The sequence below is a fragment of the Nicotiana attenuata genome, unplaced genomic scaffold, assembly GCF_001879085.1.
Source record: "Nicotiana attenuata strain UT unplaced genomic scaffold, NIATTr2, whole genome shotgun sequence".
Lineage (NCBI taxonomy): Eukaryota > Viridiplantae > Streptophyta > Magnoliopsida > Solanales > Solanaceae > Nicotiana > Nicotiana attenuata.
In genome coordinates, this window is record NW_017674122.1 from 5,512 (window position 1) to 17,847 (window position 12,336).

Genomic DNA, 12,336 nt, shown 5'->3' on the forward strand with positions numbered 1-12,336 from the left:
TGAATAATGATAACAGTTCTAAATCGGTCTAAATATTCTTGGACCATTAGCATATACTAGTTATGCGTTAAAAATGAAGTGAAGGAAACTTACCTCATATATATTATATGGAAAAAAAATAGTTAGATAAGAAAAATTTAATTACTATAACTGAACAAGGTGCTATCTGCAGGATTTCGTCATTCATAATCTTAATACCCACCTTGGATACCGTCTTCTTGCTGGAACTAAACCTTTTGTGAATCGTTACGAGGGATGCCCTCCTTTCAAGTGCCATATCACACTTCATCATGCATCATAACATAAGGAGGATACATCGTGCTAATAACGTGTTAAGAAACTAAGCTCAAAGTAATAACATAAAACAAGAAAATAGACAAGAGATATAAAGAGAAAGAGAGGAGAGAATCTATTTCTTCCATGTATTCAAGTGTGTACAATGTGATGCCCAAACCCTCTATTTATAAAATGATATAGGTAATACAAAGGGACTCCATAAACATGGTATTAACTATTGAGAACATGAGGGAAGATCATGGAGGTGTGGGAGTTACATCCATAATGATAAGAAGTAGTGGGAGGTTAATGGAGGAGAGTAGTGGGTGTTACTCCCTTAGGAGTTATGGACATCCACCATAATCAAGTATTTCATAGCAGACTTTTGATTATAAGTTCTTCTATTATTTAATATTTAATAAGAATACACACATCTTAGATGTCTTGAAAATTTTAGAATTATACTAATCATTTTATTAACAAAAAGTGTTCCTAAATCTACCAAGATGTTCGAAACCCAAAAACTTATACGAGAACTATGTTAAATTTTTATTTTAATTTTATAAAGATTCTAACCCTACAAACGTGGACTTCTTTCACAAGTATGGTTGTATATCATCTTTTACAAATATGGTTATATATCATATAAATCAAATACGGAAAAGATTAATACATCAGATTTAGTTAAGTCTAAATTCCTACATATTAGAAAAATAATTAAAGTCCTAAATATTAGAAAAATTATAAATGATTGTCTTGTCCAGTGTAACATCTATTTTTGAAAGATAAAAATGGCGAACGACATTTCGCTAAGGGCCCTCGTGCTTTTAATATAGTACTAGTCTCTATAGAGGTGCGTCGCCACGTCGTCTATAGAATATTATCATTTAGTAGAAACTTTGTGTAAAAAATAGTAATATTTTTAACCGCATTAATATTCAGAACATATTTAGTTGAACTATTAAATAGAAATTAAAGGAGTATATATCTAACTGCATAAACTTTAATTTGCTTTCATTCATCAAATTAATGTCAAGAGGCATGTGCTTGCTCCCATACTTGGTATAGTTCGTCATACTTGTATCCTCTCTATCTTTGTTCTTAGCCGAATACGACTGGTTTTAGAAAGACTTATAAAGATAGGAGTATGTCTCTTTAGTTATTTTTACTATAAATCGGAAAGACTTGTACATATAAAAAGTTTCTTGTACATGAAAAATTCATCTATTACTTACTCGAGGGAATAATTTTTTTTAAGGTATAAAATTTCATCAGTGACGAAGGTATAACAAAACTTTACTGCATTTAAGAACCTTTGAATTCTAAATAATTAGTTATATGTAAGCTTTTAGGCTTTGAAGATGAATCATTTAATTATGGTTGGTTTAGTCAAAACTTTAAGCTTTTTATTTAGGTTTTTTCCTTTGTATTTCAGCACATATTGACTCAATTTTTGTCAAATACCAATAAAACCACACAAGAAAATAAAATAAATCACAAAATACGAATTATGGAGTCTGGGATGAAGGTTATAACTTGAAGTAAAAGAGTTATTTCACCCTTTATTCACTACACCTTGTTGGGTTTTTTATGTATTTAATTAATATATTAAATACTTAAAAGAGGGTGAATGGGAAATGGAGGAAAATGTAATTTTTGAGTGAAATTTTAAGTTTCCCCTCTTGGTAAATGGACATTGTCCCATATTGGAAGAGGAAGAGGTATTTTATGGGTATATAAGCAATTGCTCTTCTTCTAGCTCTTAAAGAGTCGAGAAGAAGGCAAGCCTCGCGTCGTCGTCGTCGTCGCTCGCTCGGCTCGGCTTCGGCTTTAACTTTTTGGACCAAATTTATTTGTTAATAATAAAATATTAACAGAAATGTTATTAAATATTTATTTTAATAACAGAATATTAATATTAAATATTAATATTAAATCCAATCCGTTTTTTTGTTTTGGTAACAGATAATTAACTACCCTCTTCAATTTTTCCTCTTTATTTTCCCTCTTTATTGTTGAGTAAATGGCCATTTATGTAATGGCATTTATGTTCATTTATATTTCCAGAATTATTTTACAAATACAGTATACTAACAAGCTTAAGGAATTTAATATATTTTGTATTTGTACTCACTATTTTCGGAGAGTAAAACCTGTGTGGTTTTGTACTCTATTAAAATCTACGTGATTTTAACGTTTGTGTCATTCTTTTACAGAAATGACTAATGATAATGTGAACCAAGCTGTTCCAGCGGTGACTGCCAATGCCTCAACGAGCCAAACAACACCGGCAGCATTGGCACCGGCGGAGAAACCTGGAAAATTTTCCGAGATTGATTTCAAGCGCTGGCAGCAAAAGATGTTCTTCTATTTGACTACTCTAAGTCTCCAGAAGTTCATCATGGAAGATGTTCCTGTGCTGCCCGATGAAACTCCAGAAACTGAACGCTTTCTCGTGATTGAGGCGTGGAAGCATTCAGATTTTTTGTCCAAGAATTATATTCTAAGCGGGCTGGAGGATGCTTTGTATAACGTCTACAGTGGCGTGAAAACGTCAAAAGCATTGTGGACTGCGCTTGAAAAGAAATACAAAACCGAAGATGCCGGGTTGAAACAGTGCGTTGCTGCAAAGTTTTTGGACTACAAAATGGTAGATAGCAAGTCTGTTATTACCCAAGTCCAGAAATTGCAAGTGATTATTCACGATCTCCTTGCTGAAGGTATAAATTAAATTAATATTGATGTTGAAAGTAGTAATCTTAGTATTTTTACTAACAGAAATTTCATTGAAGATCTTGTCATCAATGAAGCATTCCAAGTAGCAGCGATGATTGAGAAGTTGCCTTCTTTGTAGAAGGACTTCAAAAACTACTTGAAACACAAACGCAAGGAGATGTCCCTTGAAGATCTCATTGTTCGGTTGAGAATCGAAGAGGACCACAAAGCTGCTGAAAAGAGAGGCCGCGGAAACTCAACAATAATGGGAGCAAATATTGTTGAAGAGAACAAAAAGAGGAAGAAGGCTTTTGGACCGAAATACAACCCAAGCAAGAAGGGGTTCAGTCGAAACTGCTACAACGGTGGAAAAACTGGACACATATCTACGGAGTGTCGTGCTCCGAAGAAAGACAAGAAGAAGGGTCAAGCAAACATGGTTGAAAAGCATGATGATGTTGATGACTTATGTGCCATGCTTTCGGAACGCAACTTGGTGGGCAATCCTAAAGAGAGGTGGATTGATTCTGGAGCCACTCGCCATGTTTGTGCTGTTAGAGAAGCTTTTGCTACTTATGCTCCTGTTGGACCCGATGAGACGATTTCTATGAGAAATGCTTCAAAGGCGAAGATTGAAGGATGTGGGAAAATATTTCTCAAAATGACTTCCGGCAAAGTGGTGACTTTGAACAACGTCCTTCATGTTCCCGAGATTAGGAAGAATTTAGTCTCTACTGGACTTCTTGTTAAGAATGGTTTTAAATGTGTTTTTATTTCCGAAAAGGTTGTAATAAGTAAGAATGAAATGTTTGTAGGAAAAGGTTACCTCACTGAGGGCTTTTTCAAGCCGAATGTAATGGTTGTTGAAAATAATAATAAAATTTCAGCTTCGTCTTACTTACTTGAGTCAAATGAATTATGGCATATACGTTTGGGTCATGTCAATTATAAAACCTTACGGAAAATGATTAATTTGGAAGTATTGACCAAGTTTGAATGTGACAAATCAAAATGTCAAGTATGTGTAGAATCTAAGTATGTTAAACATCTTTATAAGTCGGTTGAAAGGAATTCAAATCCTTTAGACTTAATTCACACAGATATTTGTGACATGAAGTCAATACCATCTCGCGGTGGAAAAAAGTATTTCATAACTTTTATAGATTTTTTGACTTTTTGGGTAAAACGTTGGAAAACTCATTTTCATGCATTGGGGTTGATTCATTTAGTGTTTATTGATGTAATTAAGTAATTTCTGATTAGATACGAGCAAATTGGCGGTGGAATAAAGGGGTAAAGCTATAATTGAGACTTGAGTTGTGTTCAAGGCATCGAGGTAAGTGTTTGGTCTAACCTTAGCTTGAGGAATTAGGAGTTGAGTCCTATTGCTATGTGGTATTAGTCGTGTACGACGTATAGGCATGGTGACAAGTATCTATACGTTGGTATCTATCATGACCGTGAGTCTTTACATCGTGAATATTTGATNCCCGATGAGACGATTTCTATGGGAAATGCTTCAAAGGCCAAAATTGAAGGATTTGGGAAGATATTTCTCAAAATGACTTCCGGCAAAGTGGTGACTTTGAACAACGTCCTTCATGTTCCCGAGATTAGGAAGAATTTAGTCTCTACTGGACTTCTTGTTAAGAATGATTTTAAATGTGTTTTTGTTTTCGATAAGGTTGTAATAATTAAGAATGAAATGTTTGTAAGAAAAGGTTACCTCACTGAGGGCCTTTTCAAGCTGAATGTAATGGTTGTTGAAAATAATAATAAAATTTCAGCTTCATCGTACTTACTTGAGTAAATGAATTATGGCATATACGTTTGGGTCATGTCAATTACAAAACCTTACGGAAAATGATTAATTTGGAAGTATTGCCCAAGTTTGAATGTGACAAATCAAAATGTCAAGTATGTGTGGAATCTAAGTATGTTAAACATCCTTATAAGTCAGTTGAAAGGAATTCAAATCCTTTAGAGTTAATTCACACAGATATTTGTGACATGAAGTCAATACCATATCGCGGTGGAAAGAAGTATTTCATAACTTTTATTGACGATAGTACTCGATATTGTTATGTTTACTTACTTAATAGTAAAGATGAAGCAATAGATGCATTCAAGCAATACAAAAATGAAGTTGAAACGCAACTTAACAAGAAAATCAAAATGATAAGAAGTGATAGGGGTGGTGAATATGAATCTCCTTTTGAACAAATATGTTTAGAATATGGAATTATTCATCAAACAATGGCCCCTTACACGCCCCAATCCAACGGGATTGCAGAAAGAAAGAACCGTTCATTAAAGGAGATGATGAATGCATTATTGATAAGTTCTGGTTTGCCACAGAACTTTGGGGGAAGCCGTTCTTACGGCTAGCCGAATATTAAATCGAGTACCCCATAGCAAAACACAATCCATTCCATATGAAAAATGGAAAGGAAAGAAGCCCAACTTGAACTATTTTAAAGTGTGGGGGTGTTTGGCAAAAGTGAAAGTTCCTAAACCCAAAAGGGTAAAACTAGGACCGAAAACCGTTGATTGTGTTTTCATAGGATATGCGACTAATAGTAAAGCATATCGATTTCTGGTTCATAAATTAGCAAATCCTGACATTCATAATAATACGGTTATAGAATCAGATAATGCTGAGTTTTTTGAAAATATATATATCCGTATAAAAAAGAATGTGAGTCGATTGGTGAAGGATCTAAACGACCTCGGGAAGAAATAAAAGAAATTACACTTAACCAGGAGGATCCAAGACGTAGTAAATGTCAAAGAACGTCTACTTCATTTGGACCAGATTTTGTGACTTTCTTATTGAAAAATAAGCCTCAAACATTTAAAGAAGCTATGTCTTCTTCGGAATCATTATTATGGAAAGAGGCAGTCAATAGTGAAATAGAATCCATATTGAACAACCATACATGGGAATTGGTTAATCTTCCTCCTAGAAATAAACCGTTGGGTTCTAAATGGATCTTTAAGAGGAAAATGAAAGATGATGGCACTATTGACAAATATAAGGCAAGACTTGTGGTCAAAGGGTATAGACAACGAGAAGGTCTTGACTATTTTGATACATACTCTCCAGTTACAAGAATTACGTCCATACGAACGTTAGTAGCGTTAGCTGCAGTTTATGGTCTTGAAATTCATCAAATGGATGTTAAGACAGCCTTCTTAAATGGAGAGTTGGAGGAAGAAATTTACATGGAACAACCTGAAGAGTTTGTGGTTCCAGGTAAAGAAAAGAAGGTATGTAGACTTGTTAAGTCCCTTTACGGACTAAAACAAGCACCCAAACAGTGCCATGCGAAATTTGACCAAACAATGTTGTCAAATGGTTTTAAAATAAATGAATGTGATAAATGTGTATACATTAAAAATGTTCCAAATCACAGTCATTATTTGCTTATATGTGGATGATATGCTGATAATGAGTAATGATATTGCCAACACAAATGCGACTAAGCGCATGCTAACTGGCAAGTTTGATATGAAAGACTTGGGAGTTCCTGATTTAATTCTGGGAATTAAGATCCATAAGACTTCTCAAGGTCTGGCATTGTCACAATCTCATTATATTAAGACAGTACTTGAAAAATTTAAGCACTTGGGCTTTAAAGTTGCAAAGACTCCAATTGACGTGAATCTTGCATTAGCAAAGAACAAAGGGCAAAGCATATCACAATTGGATTATGCTCGTGTGTTGGGTTGCTTAATGTACATCATGAATTGTACACGACCACATATAGCTTGTGCTATAAGTAAATTGAGTCGATATACGATCAATCCGGGTCAATCTCATTGGATTGCCATGAAACGAGTTTTGGGGTATTTAATACATACCCAGGACTTTGCTTTGCACTACAGTAAATAACTTGCGGTCATTGAGGGATACTGTGATGCAAATTGGATCACCGGATTAACTGATTCCAAGTCCACAACTGGATATGTATTTACTATTGGTGGAGGAGCGGTATCTTGGAAGTCGTCCAAACAAACTTGTATTGCCCGCTCTACAATTGAGGCTGAACCTTGGATAAAGCCGGTGAAGAAGCTGAATGGCTCCGGAATTTCTTAGAAGATATTCCATTTTGGTCCAAACCATTGGCACCAATATGCATACATTATGATAGTCAAGCGGCAATTGGAAGGGCTGGGAGCGTTATGTATAACAGTAAATCTCGTCATATACGAAGAAGACATAAAACCGTTAGACAATTACTCTCTAGAGAAATTATCACAATTGACTATGTAAAGTCAAGTGATAATGTGTCGGATCCACTTACAAAAGGCCTAACTAGAGAGGTAGTTGAGAAATCATCAAGGGGAATGGGACTGTAGCCGAGAACAAGTCATAGTGGCGGTAACTCTACCTAGAAGACTGGAGATCCCAAGATCTAGATTCAAGGATATCAAACAAAGTCATTAATGACGGTTCAACATTGTCAAATAAACTTTTGGTCCATTCTCGTGATGAGACAATGTTCAGTACCAAGGATAAAGCATTAAGGCTTTATAATGATTTCTAAATTTGATACGGGGTATATCAAATAGTGTATCTACGGGATGACACGTTTAGGAATCACCTATGTAAGTGTGAAGTGTTAGCCGCTTCAAGGAGAACTTCGTAAGGCCAGTTCTCTACGCACTTATGAAATCAGGCGGTGTTCATGGCTGAAATGAACACAACAATGAGAACCAAATACGGTTAAGGGTTGGTTGTGTGACTTGTGGTTGTCTAGGTATACACCAAAGTTCGACGGTTCAAAGATATCAAATCTACCGATTGATCGAGTATATCCGACATAAGTTCACTACGGAAAGTTCAAAGGGAAACCTACTTATCCAGATGCAACTAATCCTTACTTGCGAATCACACAATTTTTCATGCATACTTCCGTGATATAGCCATTCCCCATTCATGTGGGGGATTGTTGGGTTTTTTATGTATTTAATTAATATATTAAATACTTAAAAGAGGGTGAATGGGAAATGGAGGTAAATGAAATTTTTGAGTAAAATTTTAAGTTTCCCCCCTTGGTAAATGGACATTGTCCCATATTGGAAGAGGAAGAGGTTTTTTATGGGTATATAAGCAATTGCTCTTCTTCTAGCTCTTAAAGAGTTGAGAAGAAGGCAAGCCTCGCGCCGTCGCCGTCGTCGTCGTCGCTCGCTCGGCTCGGCTCGGCATCGGCATCGGCTTCGGCTTCGGTTTCGGATTCGGATTTGGTCACATGATCGATTGATTGATTAACTTTTTGGACCAAATTTATTTGTTAATAATAAAATATTAACAGAAATATTATTAAATATTTATTTTAAAAACAAAATATTAATATTAAATATTAATATTAAATTCGATGGCCATTTATGTAATGGCATTTATGTTGTGGCCGTTTTGCATAAACAGCCATTCTGAAGAGTTGCACCTCTTTAGATTTCAGCCCAACTTTGGCTATAAATACAACACTATTCTGCTCAGAATTTCACTACGATTTTCTGAGTTTCTTCTCCTTCTTCTGCATACTTTTAGCATCAAACAAAGTAACAGTAAGTGTGATTTGCTACCGAACTTTGTGTTCGCTGAAACACTGGGGTTTGAAGTACCACTACACCAGTGTGTAATTCGTTCTATCCTGGGAGGAAATAATCCATAACCTTGGGTACTAGGAGGGGATTAAATTCCTTAAGGAAACACTGTGAATTCAGTGGGCTCGAATTAGTTTTCTGTTATTTCGTTGTTCATTTCTGTTTATGTTCATTTATATTTCCAGAATTATTTTACAAATACAATATACTGACACACCTCTTTTTTTTTTTTTTTTAAAAAAATTCACATCTCCTCGCATGCATGCACACAAACTTTTTTTCCCTTTATATTCTCCTCGTAACTGAATCTTATTCCCTTAAATAAAACAACCCACAAAATATGCATAAGCATATTGCGTATAAAAAAGCAATGGAATTATGGACGTCCTTTCTATCTAATCCAAGTAGGATTAATTTTGTAGGGCCGGTGTATATGTAGTTTAAATCGATCTTTTTTTTCATAATTGGGTAATTTGCAATTAGATCCTTAAATTATACAAATATTTAAGGGCATAAAAGTCGATCAAAATTTCGAGGATAATTTAGTCGTTCAACATTTAACAAAAATTATTCGTGCTTTTACAATAATATAGATAGATAGATATAGATAGATATAGATAGATATGGATTTTTTCTTTTTCGACAAGAAAATTTAAATCTCCCTAATTTTGCTAGTCTTTTTTTTTTTTGGAACGAAAAAATTTTGGACTTCCATGTAGTCTTAAGTTTTTTGAGAGTCTTATTTGGAATAAAAATTTGTGAAACAAGTGTTAGCATGCCACTTGTCTGTACCTCTCTGTGAGGTTGTTCGCTCGATATTTTGTACTCTGTTTATATAGTAGATTGCTCATCTCTGCTTGATGGGGATGTAAGTCGATTGATTGAACCACGCTAACTGTTTGTATTTTTTTTTTTTTTTTTTGGTATATTTCCTTTTTGTTGTCTCATTTATCATCGTCCAATATTTGCTTTGTAATTTTCACACGACACTTAATTATTTCGATCATAACACTGGAACATTCGATCAGAGCATGACATTCTTTTACTTGTTTCGTTGGCTAAATATTAATTGAATAGCTAGTCCAATTAAAGTTGAACTCTTATTCTTTTTCACTTTTTATTCAAGAATATGTTGACATATTACAGTGTTAAGTAAGCTATTTTTTTAGAAATTCCAAATTAAGTACGAGTTCTTCCCAACAAGACAACCGAAATGTATAGCCCATTCTTTTAGGTCAAGGGTAATAAACAAATTACAATGAGTTAGTGAGAATTAAAGGATCACATGTCTAAAATAAAGTTTTATATAAAAAAGTTTATGTATCATCAGTTAAATAGCAACAAGTCAACAACAGTATATCCAGTGTAATCTCATAAGTAAGATTTCGGAAGGGTAATATATATACAATTCTTACCTTTTACCCTGTGCGGGTAATTAAAGAGTTTGTTTTTGATAGACCCTTATCGTCAATTATTTTATTATTTAATTTGATAGTTGGAGCACTTTCTTTCTTATTGTCAAAAAAAGAAAATGGAAGAATTCTTTAATATATATTTTTTTCAATTTACGTCGTACCTATTTACTACGAAAGGGCAAAGGCACAGTCAACCATGTACCATGATTATTGATTATACTATATTTTGGAGGTTTTGTAAAGATCGGTAAATTTGCCAACTTTCTTTTTTGCATTTTGTAGCTACATATGTTTCAATCAACGAGAACCAAACAACCTATCCGTTACAAAAAGACCTATCAAACTCTAATTACTATAAATACTTTGCATTTTGCTGAAACGTTAAAGCTCAATTTATCTGAATATCTATATCTATATATATTTATCTATATTTATATCTATATCTATCTATCTATATCTACATTTATCTATACTATATTAAAAGCACGAAGACCCTTAGCAAAATATCGTTCGTCTTTTTTACCCTTTTGAATTAGAGTTCACACTGAACAAAATGGTCATTTAATTACTTTTCTAATATTTAGGAGTTTGAAATTAAGTAAAATTATAATTATTAGATCTTTTCCTATTTAGTTTGTGTACGAAGTCCGATTATTTATGACTTTAATGATCATTAAATTTTTACCTTATTAATAATTATTTATTGGATCTACATAACATGACTACAATACCTTTTATGTTAATATGGTCTAATATTTATATTATATTAGTTCTAACATAAATAAAGAGACTGACCAGAACAAAACTAACCCTACTAAGTAGGTCTAACCCAAATTTTAAAAAAGAATAGAATGCAGCGAACTTCAGTTTTAGAATTCTTTTTTAATTGTTGTCAAATTACAAGTGGTGGAATTTTGAGTTTGAACAAATCCCACGTGATTTATTGAATACTCATTTAATTCTTTTTCAAGTATTAAAAATTTTTAACTATAAATTCTTTACTTATTTACACTATGTAGCAGCTTAGCATTTACAAAGATCGATTACGATTTCACCTACACAAATTATTATTAATAGGACTAAATATATGAATAATTACTAATAGGCCTAATATACATACATCATATAGTATCTATATCTACCTATATCTATCTACACTATTAAAGTACAAAGGTCCTTATCGAAATATTATTCAACTTTTCTGCGCATTCAAAAAACATATTTCACACTAGATAAATAATATTTAATTATTTTTAAAAAATTTAATACTCTAAAATCAACTGCATTTTATTTATTAAGCTCTTCTTTATTTGAAGTAAGAAAGCCATAGTATTTTAAAGTTTTAAACTCAATTCAAATTTACCACTTTCGATTGGACTAACACAAAAAAAATATTAACGTTAGGGTACTTAGCTTACATATATAAACCAAATTGAACGATGGATAGTCACTAGATAATATTTTAATACTTATCTATGAGGGTGTTTGGCTAAGCTTATAAGTTGGTCAAACTGGCTTATAAGCACTTTTTGGCTTATCTACGCTTTGGCAAAATTAAAAAGTGCTTATAAGTTAAGTGCTTATAGCAAAAAGAAGCTAAAAGTCTATAAGTTGGTCTCCCCCAACTTATCAAGTTTCAGCTTATAAGCAGTTTAAGTTTGACCAAAATATCTACTATTCTATCCCTAAAATACTTCTTTTTAAAACAAAACTCTTCGTATACCCGGTTCTTTAGCTGCATATTATTAATTTCAGCACTTTTATCCAAACACGTAACTGCTTATTTTTTAAATCAGCTTCAGCACTTAAAAGTGCTTTTCAGCACCTAATGCTTATCAGCTACTCTAAATCAGCTAAGCCAAACGGGCTCTATATCTATACTATATTTAAAATATGAAGACCCTTAGCGAAATATCGTTCACCTTTTTTACCTTTTGAAAATAAACTTTACATTAGATAAAATTGTAATATAGTTATTATCCTAATATATAAGACTTTAAAATTAATTAATTTTTTTATTAAATCTTTCCTTATTTGAATTATGTAAGAAGTCCCAATATTAAGGACTTTAAAGTAGGTATTTTTTGCGGAAATAGAAGTAATATTATGTTTCTTTTCCTCGTGTACCCGACGACAATTTCAAATAGAAATATGTTTCACATTCATTCTTCTTACATTGGGAACTTATAATTCTAATAAGATATACTACTAAAAGTAAGAGATATGGTACCTAACTAATTATATATTTTAATTATTAAATATAGTTTTTAAATATTACACAAATTTGACAAAGAAAATAATATATTGTTCGAATAGGAAA